The sequence below is a fragment of the Haemaphysalis longicornis genome, unplaced genomic scaffold (assembly GCF_048455015.1).
Source record: "Haemaphysalis longicornis isolate Haplotype H1 unplaced genomic scaffold, Haemaphysalis longicornis Haplotype H1 scaffold_3, whole genome shotgun sequence".
Classification (NCBI taxonomy): domain Eukaryota; kingdom Metazoa; phylum Arthropoda; class Arachnida; order Ixodida; family Ixodidae; genus Haemaphysalis; species Haemaphysalis longicornis.
The window spans coordinates 2,886,322-2,899,413 of record NW_027526335.1 but is presented as its reverse complement, the minus strand read 5'-3'; the positions used below and the strand labels follow the sequence as shown (position 1 = coordinate 2,899,413).

Genomic DNA, 13,092 nt, shown 5'->3' with positions numbered 1-13,092 from the left:
TGTGGATGCAGTGCTTGGGTACTTGTTCTAGTGAACTTACTTTTTTCAAGTGCTAAAACCAATGTGCCAAATTGCTGTTTAGACTGGTAGCAGGGAATTTGTCATTGCAAACAACTTGTTTACTGTTCCCTTAATACCCATGCAGGTTAACAGCGTGGGTGGCCTACACCGGGCGGGATGACCTTAAGGCAAAGCCAGCCAGCCAACTGCATTCGTCTTACAGATAATGCTGTAAGCATTTTACAGCACAGGACTTTATGGATCCTGCCCGCACGCGGCTGACCAAGATGGCTGTGCCGACTGTTCTCCGAATGGCGCAAGGTAATGCAGTGGAAGATCTTGATTTTCTGGTTTAAGGTGTGGGCCAATACTGATGTGGGGTCTGTCATACGCTGGCACATACACAGGAAGCCTCCAGGGAGCACCTTCCTCCTCCAGCTCTCCCGCGAGCGGGCAAGATCCTTGCCTGCTGGACACTCCCACCTCCAATTTTGGGACTGGACGTCCTTTTGTGTATGGTAAGTACTGCCTTTGAAGAAAAGGTGCCACATTGACAGTAAAGCAGTACTCGTAACATACTTTTGCTGTTGTGATCTACTTTAGTGACATAAAGTAATTCTATTTTCAGGAAAAACAAGATAGGAAATGTTTTTGTAGAGAGCATAGAATGCGATTCCCCTAATGTAGAAGTACAGGACATCACGTAGGGGGGACTGCAACACATTTCATAGTTTCTTTTGCGGGATTACAGTTCGCATTGAAATGCTTAGCATTGTCTGTTAATTTGAGACAGCCGTTTGTGTTTTCAAGCAAACGTAAGTAGTACTAATATGCATTGCTAATGTGTTCCATCACTTTCACCTTTTAACAGGAATGTGTGTAAAACAAGTGCAGTCATGACTCGGGAGATAGTTCGTTTTTCTTGAACTTGCTAACACCGCGTGGTTTACATGGTCATTGACAGAAGCCGAGGTGAATCTTGTAGGTGTTCCAATATGGTCTCCCTTGCTCAAACTCTGCTGTTTCTACCTGAGATTGCACGGCATCAGTTTTCTGTGTGACTCTGGGCAGAAAACCAGCCGAGTGTTAACGTTGACTCGTTTACCTACGAGTGGTGGCCGTTTCGACTATTTTGACGCGCCTGCTTGTTCATGATGTGCAGGTGGTCTGGCAAGCACGAGCTGTGCTGACGTGGACTCGCCTCTTGTGAGCTCCGACGGAGGAGACTTCTCTGGTGAGTGCCCGATTTGCATTGTATTGTAACCTCTGTGTTCAAGAATACTGCAAGTGATTTCACTAGGGCACGGCTATGTGGCGTTGGGCAGAAAACCAGCCGAGCGTTAACGTTGACTCATTTGCCTACGAATGGTGGCCGTTTCGACTATTTTAACGCGCCTGCTTGTTCATGATGTGCAGGTGGTCTGCCAAGCACGAGCTGTGCTGACGTGGACTCGCCTCTTCTGAGCTCCGACGGTGGAGACTTCTCTGGTGAGTGCCCGATTTGCATTGTATTGTAACCTCTGTGTTCAAGAATACTGCAAGTGATTTCACTAGGGCACGGCTATGTGGCGTTGGGCAGAAAACCAGCCGAGTGTTAACGTTGACTCATTTGCCTACGAATGGTGGCCGTTTCGACTATTTTGACGCGCCTGCTTGTTCATGATGTGCAGGTGGTCTGCCAAGCACGAGCTGTGCTGACGTGGACTCGCCTCTTCTGAGCTCCGACGGTGGAGACTTCTCTGGTGAGTGCCCGATTTGCATTGTATTGTAACCTCTGTGTTCAAGAATACTGCAAGTGATTTCACTAGGGCACGGCTATGTGGCGTTGGGCAGAAAACCAGCCGAGCGTTAACGTTGACTCATTTGCCTACGAGTGGTGGCCGTTTCGACTATTTTGACGCGCCTGCTTGTTCATGATGTGCAGGTGGTCTGGCAAGCACGAGCTGTGCTGACGTGGACTCGCCTTTTGTGAGCTCCGACGGCGGAGACTTCTCTGGTGAGTGCCCGATTCGCTCACTCGCCGTGTAGTTGAGAATACTGCAACAGATTTCACTGTGCCCCTATGACTGAGTCGGAAGCTTAACTCGGTATACGCCACATGCTTATTGCAATTTCAAGGCATCAAATGTGTCAGTTTACTCGTCGTGATGTTGAAGGTTATTTCCGAATGCAACTTTTTATACCAGTGGAATACTAGCAGAAAGTTGTTGAAAGAAGATTGCACCATGTAATTTTATCTTTACAAATTTATGACTTTGCGTCTACTTCATCTATTTCAGTTCAGTGCGGTGTTCCAGCCCAGAGATGTCAGCAGCCAAAGAAGTTGAGAGCGACGATTGCGAGACTGCAGGCCCAGGTGTCCAAATACCGGAAGACCATCGCACGGCTCCGGAAGGAAAAGACGAAGCTGCCACCGTGCATTTCACAGGCCCTGGGTGCTATCCGCCCACATGTCTCGGAAGAAGTATTCAACCTTCTGTCAGCGCATATCCGTTTGAGACCGAGAGGAAAGGGGAGGCGATACCCAGTATGGCTGAAAAAATTTGCTCTCCACTTAAACTTCCGTGGTCCGAGAGCATACCGTTCATTAGCACCACTTTTCAGTTTGCCTACGCAACGGTCACTGAGGCGGTGGTTGGCAAATGTTGAGATGACACCAGGTGTGATACCTGGGGTAATTCAGTCGATTGCGACAAGCACGCAGGATTGGAATGAGCGCGATCGCGTGTGTACCCTTATCTTCGACGAGATAGCCTTGAAAAAAAACTTGGCTTATGATTCCACTCGCGATGTTGTGTACGGGTTCACAGATGACGGAACTGAACGGTCATCAACGATTGCCGACCGAGCCATGGTTGTTTTGCTTGCTGGTATTTCGAGAAAATGGGTTCAGCCAGTGGCATTTACAATAGGACACACATCTACGCCTGCTTGTGTCGTAAACCATTTGCTGGTTGCACTTGTAAATCTTCTTCGTGACATCAACATGTCTGTCAAGGCCGTGGTTTGTGATCAGGCCTCTACCAATGTGAGTCTTGCTACCCAGTTAGGCGTGACGGTAGAACAGCCTTTTTTTGAGGTTAATGGCGAACGGGTATACTTCATCTTTGATGTGCCTCACCTCATTAAAACAACGCGTAACAATGTGCAAGCTCACAAGTTGCACATTGGAGGCAGTGTAGTTGACTGGGAATACATTGAAAAGCTCTATAAATCGACTCATGAGATGCGCTTAAGGTTGGCTCCAAAACTCACAGAGCGGCACATCCAAAAAAAACCATTCTCGAACATGAAGGTGAGCAGAGCGACTCAAGTCCTTAGCGCCTCAGTTTGCGTAGCACTTATGGCGCTCGTCTATGCAAATGAGCTTTCTGCAGATGCGATGGCAACAGCATCTTTCTGTGATAGGATGGATAAGCTTTTTGACGCTCTCAACAGCTCCAGCCCTAAAAAAACTCCGCAGAAGTGTCGCTATGCACTTCGAAAAGGTGATGCCGAACTAGTCAAGTTTCTCGAGGATCAGATTCCATGGATCCGGTCATGGAAGTTCGATGCCAAGCGGCAGCCGCAAACCATTGTTGGGTGGCAGATAACCATTCGGGCCATTCTAGAGCTTTGGGACGATCTCTCTAAGAATCACAACTTCTTGTACCTACTAACTCGTCGGCTGCAGCAGGATCCACTTGAGAACATGTTTGGACACCTAAGGCAAAAGCATGGCTGCAACACAAACCCTAATGTCGCTCAGTTCATATCGGGGCTGAAACACATCTGCATTCGCAAACTGTTTAAGCTGTCTGAAGATAAAGGTAACGTAGAGGATGACAGGTCCGAACTTCTTCATGAAGTATCACCGTTCTCATTGAGCAGTGCTTCCCTGGCTGACAGCGTGGTAAGGGGAGAGCCTGACGACTTCCCGTCTTTCGATGACATTTCAGTGCTCGCACAAGACATCCACTCCCACACTATTGATGATTCGGCTGCCTATTATGTTGCAGGATATTTGGTAAAGCTGTTTTTGTCTAGGTCCGTGAAAGACTGCAGCTGTTCAGAGCTGCTCAAAGGTGCAGGGGAAGACCTAAGTGGCCCCCATCAGTATTTCACCATGCTGAAAGCATATCATGTTCCCAGCAAGCTTTTTGGCAATTTAACTGTGCCATCAGAAGGGCTTTTTGCTTTTGTTCAAGACCTTGAGATGCACTTCCTTGCAATGGTTGAGGTTACTGCGCATCTTCCACACGTATGTGAAGTCTTGTTCCGTCAGTTGTTTAAGATTAGTTCTTTCACTTTCTGTTCTACTCAGTGTCACCAGAGGTTCGTCCAGATGTTTTGCCGGGTCCGCCTATGCTGGCATGTACGTTTTGTCAACCGAAACTTGGAGAAAGTCCGGTTTCAGTCTGCGTCAGGCATTCAGATGGATAAGTTTAAAGGTTAATAGTGTACATCGGCAGTTACTTGTGTTCCTGTCGGAAGAACATTTGTTTTCTCTGAGAAAGAAAAAAAGTTAATACGCATCCTACCCTACGTTGTCTTGCTCCCTGATGCGTGGTTTGTCAGGTGCAGCAAGCTGTCGTCTTATTGTTGTGCACTGCTTGTGCTGCATGGTTGGCCGGCATGAGATGGTCATTGGCGTGTAACGGGAAATGGTGGTGGGTTTTCAAGACATTTTATTGTACTAGGCAGTGAAGTGTGGTTTACAACATCCAGGTAGCAGTTGCAGTTTTCTTTTAATAGGTATGGGGTCCGGTCTGAAGTCTTGCCCTAAAAAAACTCGGCAGGAGTGTCGCTATGCACTTCGTAAAGGTGATGCCGAACTAGTCAAGTTTCTCGAGGATCAGATTCCATGGATCCGGTCATGGAAGTTTGATGCCAAGCGGCAGCCGCAAACCATTGTTGGGTGGCAGATAACCATTCGGCCCATTCTGGAGCTTTGGGACGATCTCTCTAAGAATTACTTCTTGTGCCTACTAACTCGTCGGCTGCAGCAGGATCCACTTGAGAACATGTTTGGACACTTTAGGCAAAAGCATGGCTGCAACACAAACCCTAATGTTGCTCAGTTCATATCGGGACTGAAACACATCTGCATTCGCAAACTGTTTAAGCTGTCTGAAGATAAAGGTAACGTAGAAGATGACAGGTCCGAACTTCTTCATGAAGTATCACCGTTCTCATTGAGCAGTGCTTCCCTGGCTGACAGCGTGGTAAGGGGAGAGCCTGATGACTTCCCGTCTTTCGATGACATTTCAGTGCTCGCACAAGACATCCACTCCCACACTATTGATGATTCGGCTGCCTATTGTGTTGCAGGATATTTGGTAAAGCTGTTTTTGTCTAGGGCCGTAAAAGACTGCAGCTGTTCAGAGTGGCCCCCATCAGTATTTCACCATGGTGAAAGCATATCATGTTCCCAGCAAGCTTTTTGGCAATTATGCCATCAGAAGGGCTTTTTGCTTTTGTTCAAGACCTTGAGATACACTTCCTTGCAATGGTTGAAGCTACTGCACATCTTCCACACGTATGTGAAGTCTTGTTCCGTCAGTTGTTTAAGATTCTTTCACTTTCTGTTCTACTCAGTGTCGCCAGAGGTTCGTGCAGATGTTTTGCCGGGTCCGCGTATGCTGGCATGTGCGTTTAGTCAACCGAAACTTGGAGAAAGTCCGGTTTCAGTCTGCGTCAGGCATTCAGATGGATAAGTTTAAAGGTTAATAGTTTACATCGTCAGTTACTTGTGTTCCTGTAGGAAGAACATTTGTTTTCTCTGAGAAAGAAAAAAAGTTAATACGCATCCTACCCTACGTTGTCTTGCTCCCTGATGCGTGGTTTGTCAGGTGCAGAAAGCTGTCGTCTTATTGTTGTGCACTGCTTGTGCTGCATGGTTGGCCGGCATGAGATGGTCGTTGGCGTGTAGACTTGCCGGGAAATGGTGGTGGGTTTTCAAGACATTTTATTGTACTAGGCAGGGAAGTGTGGTTTACAACATCCAGGTAGCAGTTGCAGTTTTCTTTTAATAGGTATGGGGTCCGGTCTGAAGTCTTGCCCGAATGATGTGCCACTGTATTCGTGTCGTGTAGTGGTAATTACATCCGTACATTTCCATAAAGTGGTCCCCTCCATATTCTAGTCTGTAATGGCATCTCTACAATTATGTGATATATATAATTATGGTGTGGTTTGCGCACTTTCAATGAGAATAACCAAGGTGAAGTGATCGATTTAAAAAGCACTTGTCTACGCTTCGACCTATGTGCCTTCGCACAGATTTTCACAGCTTGTGGTATTGAGTGGCGCCACAGCACTATTGTCAGCGAACCATACTTGTGATGGCTGGTGATTGCTGGAGGGATCAGCCAGTGGCATTTACCATTGATAGCACAATGCCTGACGCTGCTGTTAAGCATTTCCTGGTTATACTCGTACTTCTTCGTGATATCAACATTGATATCAACATGTATGTCAAGGCAATGGCTTGGATCAGGCCTTCACCAATGAGTCTCTCGGACCATTTAGGCGTGACGACTCAAGAGCCTCTTTTTTTAGGCTAGTGGTGAAAGGATATACACATTGAGGAGGTTCACAAATCAACTTATACTTATGTCTTTCGACGAAGTCGTCCTGCAGTTCTGCGAATATCTAACAACTACAACTTCTACGCTGTGGTGTGTGCCGTAACCTTGGCCTGCAGGGTTGAGAGCGTGAGGTGTTTCCATTTGACAACTTCTCTGTACTCGTCATCTCTTGTAGTCCTGGCCCTTTCATTTGGCCACGTACATATATATTTACAGAAGCCAAGGTTTCTGTAAAACCTTGGCTTGTGCAGCTGCAATCGTTCTTGTCTTATTAATGATGCATTCGGGAGTGTTTAGAGCATACTCCATTCTCTGATTTTCAGCAACATTGTTTCCGATGGTGCGGGTATATTTAACAAGGTGTCCAAGCTCCACTGGTAGGGGTGGCCCATGGCCACTGGTGTGTTGGACGTCTCTTTGTATCTGCAGTAGTTCTTCCTCTGTCTCTTACACATTTGAGTAGCTCCACTGCAGATGGGATTTGCATGGTAACCTTGGTGCGCAAGAATACTGCAATTGATTTCACTGTTGACGTATGAAACTATGTAATGAGTTCACCATTGCCTTGTTCACTAGGAGCATAAATTGCTCATTTGTTTCTTATATGTGTGTTCACATTGTCTGCTGAAGATGTGTGCGTGGCACCTGGAGCCTTTCGGTTCACCTAGTACATAAAATATCCTTGCCTGGCCCATTGCCTTTACTGTGAAGTCCAGGAACCAATAGGAACTTGTTTTTTTTCCCTCTTAACGTTTTTGCGTGTACATGTCCACACAAATGCGATTTCTGCTCAATTACTGCTACTGATTAGAAGTTGCTGATAGGCAATAAGCCTCATTGGAGTTCATCAAATAAGCAAGGGCATCAAGCGTTTTTGGTAAACGGGGCACACGTTTTTCTCTTCTTTTACATCCAGGCTGGAGAAATTGCCACAGTAAAAGGGAATTACCTGCAGAGATTGTGGTTGTAAACAGTTGCAAGTATCCCAGTGTCTATATTTTGTTATGGTTGCTATTTTTGTATCGCTGCAACAGCGCACACAGTTCGAGGTTGTCGTGGATACAAGTAAAACTGTGGATGGCTAATTCGGGTTCTCTGCGTTTTCAGTTACCATGGAGGATAAATCCTCTGTGTGGTTGTTTTACTTGTGCTTTTTTTTCATTCCTGGAAACGCATTTTTCTCACTACTGTGAATTGTCTCTGTTGTGGTGTGTTACCCACTGTTTATTATTATGTGTATTGCAAAGAATGATGACAATTTGAACTTGTTGTTCCGTTTAGTGCCATACAATAAACATTTCTTCTATTATGACGTGTCTCTTATGTAGCTTGACAAGATGTGAACACACGACAGAATTCTTAAACAACTGTGAATGGTAACGTAAATTGCAATTTCACATTTCAAAAAACAGTTTTTTTTTTTTCAAAAGCATGCGGGCACTAAGCCTGAGAATGAGGTATTCAAATAAACACTAATTGCATGAAAGCGTCCGAATACCGTACCGATGCCCGTCGCCGTGAGCAGCGCTTTCCAGTCCTTCAAACTACCCGCCAAAATCGGTGTCCGCGAAACCGAAACCGAAAGTGAACGAAAGTATGTTTGGTAGTTTGGCTCTCCGTCCGCTCGGGGCGCTACACTACAGTACAGTCATTCGGCCGCAGGGCTCTATGGGAGTGTCCACTCTTACCAGTATTTCTTTCTCTATGGTCTGGTCCACAGAATAAAGCTGAACTTAGCTGAACACTATCCTGTGGACTGGTCCACAGAATAGGCCATAGAGTGAATAGGCACTGCGTTATCTTTATGGCCTGAAGAGCTCGTTCTGTTCCCGTTCAGGTGGTTCAGGTACAGGCCAGAAAGTCCTTTGGTGAATGGAAGTCACACAATCTTTCCTTACAATAGGAGAGCCTGAGGGAAGTATATTAACAAGTTGGCTCGCGGCGAGCTTAGGGTTGCCACTTGACCGGTTTTGGACCGGCCCGACCGGGTTTTTAGAGAGCAGGCCGATTGCCGGTTGGTTTTTTTGGCCATCGTGCGCGGGTATTCCTTTTTTGGCCTTTTTTTAAGCGTCAATACAGCAACTACGACGATAAATATATGTGTTGACAAACTGTGCAAAGGGACGCGAGCCAAGAAAATACGTGGCCCAGCGCGATTCCCGAGATGGAAGGGGACCAAAGGGAAGAACAACACAACGAAATGCCGCCGGCGCGATCAGCAAATGCGGTTACTTTTCACTGCAGCACATTCAGAGCAATAACTAAAATCTCAATCACTTTCAGTACAAACGTAACGTGGATTTCTCTGTAGAAAAACGCTACGATAAATGGCATTGCATGTAAAAAAAAAAAAACGTGACGTCTGTTTTTTAACGCAAATTCAACCTCCTATCTCTCCTAAATTCAACCTCCAGCGACCAAATATCTGCACCGAGGCAGATATTTGGTCGCTGCTATCTGTACAATTGCGAATGACTGTCCTTAACACAGTTTTTCACCACACCTGCATCCCCTTTCTCGCATGGACCCATTTGGGCTGTACCCTTTGAATCGGGTGGGTGTGCCGCGCACACACTAGCCAGGACAAACAGAAAGATAAATGCATGACAAACATATATAACGACAATAACGTGGCACGAACGAGACAAAAAACATATGGCACACCAAAAGGGAACACTTGACAACACTAACGCACATACGAGAAACAAACAAACATCAACAAAAAAAACAGCATAAAAGAACGAAGAGTCTGAGAATGTACAATTAACGTCCCTGGGCTGCCGTCACACCAGTCGCACACCAGCATTCCAGGCGGCGCTTTGTACGTGCTACAGCGTTGACAGCGCGCACGTCCACCACACCGTCGGCGTCCCCGAAGCCGAGAGCTCCCCGCAGGGTCGGAAGCGCACCATTTTCGTGGATATTGTCACAGTGTCCGAGACCTAAACAGCTTGAAATCAAGTGTTCGGCGGACTCGTCACCCTCGCCACAAGCACGGCACACCACACTGGCCACCTGGTTGTCGAACGTTTTCTCGCGCACGAGAGTATGGAGGGCTCCCGCATGAGCCTCGAAGAGCAGTGCGCTCCCCAAGCTGTTGTCGTACAGCTGGGAGCCACCGATCGAGGTCTTGTGGTGCGCGTAAACCGCCCCAGTGGGCTTTTCCCGCACAGCACGCTGCCACATCGCCTCCTCTTCCTCACGCACTCGATGGCGCGTGTCACGTGTCCAGGCCGTGACAGTCAGTGTCCGCAGAAACAGGCTCGTGGAAGAAGCCGCACTTCTTCTCCAGGAAGTACACACGGCGCATCCAATTTGTGCGGATGCAAGTCGCTGCCAGATACTCGAACACGCGTCGCGCCCAGCGCTCCGGATGCATGAACTGGAGGCGACCGTGGTACGACAGCTTACTAGCCGCTTCACGTGCCTCGTAGGACGACCAGCCGAGGTCTCCCTGCACCGCTTCGTTGGCCACATACGCATACCTATGACATCCTACAGCGGTGCGTCCCACTGCGCGCTGCTGTCTCTCGAGCCATTGCCGAGTGGACGTTGAGAGGCACACCACAGCATTCGCGAACGTGAGAGCCGGCACATGCACCAACTTCCACAGGTCACGCACCATCAGGAAACGGTTGCAGCCCCACAAGCTTCGGCAGCGAAGAATGCACTGGCCACGAACGGCAGACTGGCGCACCTTTGCCTCATGGTGTGAGTGCATGGCAGCACCAGCTGATTTCTTCCCCGCCGAGGGTAACTGCTGCGTCTCCGCTGGTTCCCGCGAAGGTAAGAACCGCAGACTTCTTGGCGCTGAACCGGAGTCCAAGCTGTGTTACCTCAGTGAAGCATATGTCCAGCAGGGTCTGCAATTCCTGCGAGCACTCAGCCATAAGTACCAGGTCATCGGCAAACGCAAGCCCTGGCAGGCGGTATTGCTCATCCGCCCCAGTGGTGCTGTACCTGAGCCAAAAACTGAGACCACATTGGAGCAGTTTCCGCTCAATACTTGTGGCATACAAGATATACAAAAGCGGAGAGAGCGGACACCCTTGACGGAGGCCCCTAGTGACAGGGATTTGGTCTGACTGAGTCTGACCAAAGTGCGCTCTGACGGTGTTGCCCTCGTAAACTCGTTGGACCGTCCGCAGCAGCGTTTCCGGAAGCCCGAGACGACTGAGTTTCTAGAAAAGGGGGGCATGGTGTACAGTGTCGTACGCCTTTTCCACGTCCAAAAAGCAGCACATTAAAGAGCGCTGCTCTCTGATCGCAATTTCGGCACACTGCGTTAGTATGAACAGGTTATCGTCTAGACGACGGCCTGGGTGAAACTCGTTCTGAAGTTCGGTCAGGAGCCGTTTGGACTCGGCCCACCTGCCCAGCCAATCCTTGAGGGCGCCCATGAAGATGCGCACAGGTAGCACAGGTAGCACCATCCATCGGCCTCTCGCCGCATCTCGTGCTCGGGCAGGTGCATTTGCTGCCGTCGACGAGCCTCCACGACTGGTCTGCACTTCGCATCGCGATTCAAATTCGATCACCTCTTTCAAAATCACCTCGGATGACAATCCCTAGCACACTTGTTCACCACACTATCATCCACTCTCTTGCACGTTTACCTTGCTTTTCGTGACTGCCTTGTTTCTGGACAGCAGAAGAAGAGCGGTTGTTGCCGCGGCATGCGCAGTTTGAACCGCATCATGTGCCGTACGGGAATGCATGACCGGCGAGTGTGCGGAGCGTTCCCACACGCAGAAAACGCTTCATGCTTTCCAGTTTGCTTGATTTCTTCTTAAAATCTACCTACTTAGCTAAGCTGTCGTCATAGCTAACAATGTTGATCGGGAAACCCAGAGCACTGCGGTCCCACAAAATTTCTAATCCCTTAATAATAATAATGGATCAGGAACTTGGGGATCAGGAACTCTGTATTCGTTAGAACCCGTCGCTTCGCTTATGAAGCACAGAGCACCCGACGACACGGCCCCCGGCACCTACTCGTGAAGGCAATGTAGTAGCCGCGGGCGCTCGGGTAGGAAATCTCTGGTATCTAGGAGTCGCTTTAGGGAATCGCTAAAAACACAGTGGCATAATGGTTAAAAATCAACGCCGAAGCAACTCTGGACAAAAAAGATAAATAAAGGGCAGATTACATGCCTGCTTAATTCGGAACTTCACCCACAAAACGAGGACACAGTAAAGCGGCAGCACACGCCGCTGGCCATCTTTCGAATACGACGCTACTTCCGGTCGCTGCCTCTCAGTTTCTCGCTCTTCCGGCGATACGGAAGGGAGCAGTGGGCGGGGCATAGGGTCAACTTTTCCGATGAATACCTCGGTCCCCAAGCTAAAAATGACGAAAAAAAACTTCACAGGCATAAACCAACCAATGTATTAATTGCAAAAAATATATTTTTACCCCATTCTAAAAACACTTCAGTAGCCCTTTAACGGGTGTATCCTAGCATTGAGCTTAACGACACGCCACGCAACGACATCGCGCTGTGTGCAGCTGTTTTCAATATCTGCGCCAGGTCAAAGACTAGGTGCAGCTGTAAACACGTAGCCATCTCCGACACCGCAGTGGCGTCAGGAATGTGTGTGGCACTCGCATACCTACCTGCAGGCCCTGGGTCTCATTCCCATTTAGTCCCAAATTTTCTAAGATTTCTTTGAAACTCAGTTCAAGTTAGCTTTCATTGGCCGCATCTTGCCCAGCTAGTGTTATCTTAGCCCTGCTGGCTAGAGATGCGTCCTGCATCCACTGTCAGGTGCAGATGTTACAGCACAAATCCAGGCAGCAGTAGTGACTTATAGACCAGTGCCATGACGACCACCTCCTCCCCGTGGCTCCGAGACACGTCTGCAGGAAAAAAAAGGAACCAAGCACACCCGTCCAACATACGGCTTGTATTCACTGGCGAGGCGCGCATGCCGGCAACCATGTGAGTGCGCCGTCACTGGTTACGTCGGGCTCCGCGGGATGGCGGTACTTGTCCGTGCTATGATCTGTGTTGGACGTTCCAAACTCTACCCGATCGAACGCTAAGTAATGCCTCGAGTCCAATGACACTGCGATTAATAACATCTCTGTTGACACCACCGTTGAGAATCGGGTTCAAACGGAGCAGACGATGCGTGCCGGTTTTTTTTTCTTTTTCTTCGGCGTGCGGGCGCAGTGGCACAAGACGCACCATGTCCGTGGCCACTTCCAGTGTTGCCAAGCAAAGAAATTCACAGCTAAACTTTTCAATGAATACCACCTATATGTACAATCAAACACTGTGTCATATCACAACCGTCTTTAGAATCAATTCTTAGATGATTTTCGACATTCCAAGTTACAACACAGAGATGACGGAAATATCAGAGGCCTTGGTATGGTGCCAGGCACCCTTTCCCAGCTGAAATATTCGACAAACGTCTTTCCTAGCTCTTTGCACGATTCATTCCTTGCTAGTTTGCCACTAACCTCCCACGAGCACATCCATCACTCTTGAAGAGTGCATAAGAGAATGCCTGTCAA

The 13,092-nt window shown here is 48.2% G+C and overlaps 2 pseudogenes across 1 annotated transcript; both read left to right on the top strand.

Moving 5' to 3' along the window:
- Positions 1-257: 257 nt before the first annotated feature.
- On the top strand, positions 258-3,115 carry LOC144173790 (uncharacterized; annotated as a pseudogene). The gene is made up of 6 exons (XR_013323387.1): positions 258-321; positions 1,163-1,234; positions 1,417-1,488; positions 1,671-1,742; positions 1,925-1,996; positions 2,280-3,115. The product of XR_013323387.1 is annotated as an uncharacterized LOC144173790 (transcript).
- Positions 3,116-4,468: 1,353 nt separating this feature from the next.
- LOC144173857 (uncharacterized) lies at positions 4,469-7,868 on the top strand (annotated as a pseudogene).
- Positions 7,869-13,092: the final 5,224 nt, after the last annotated feature.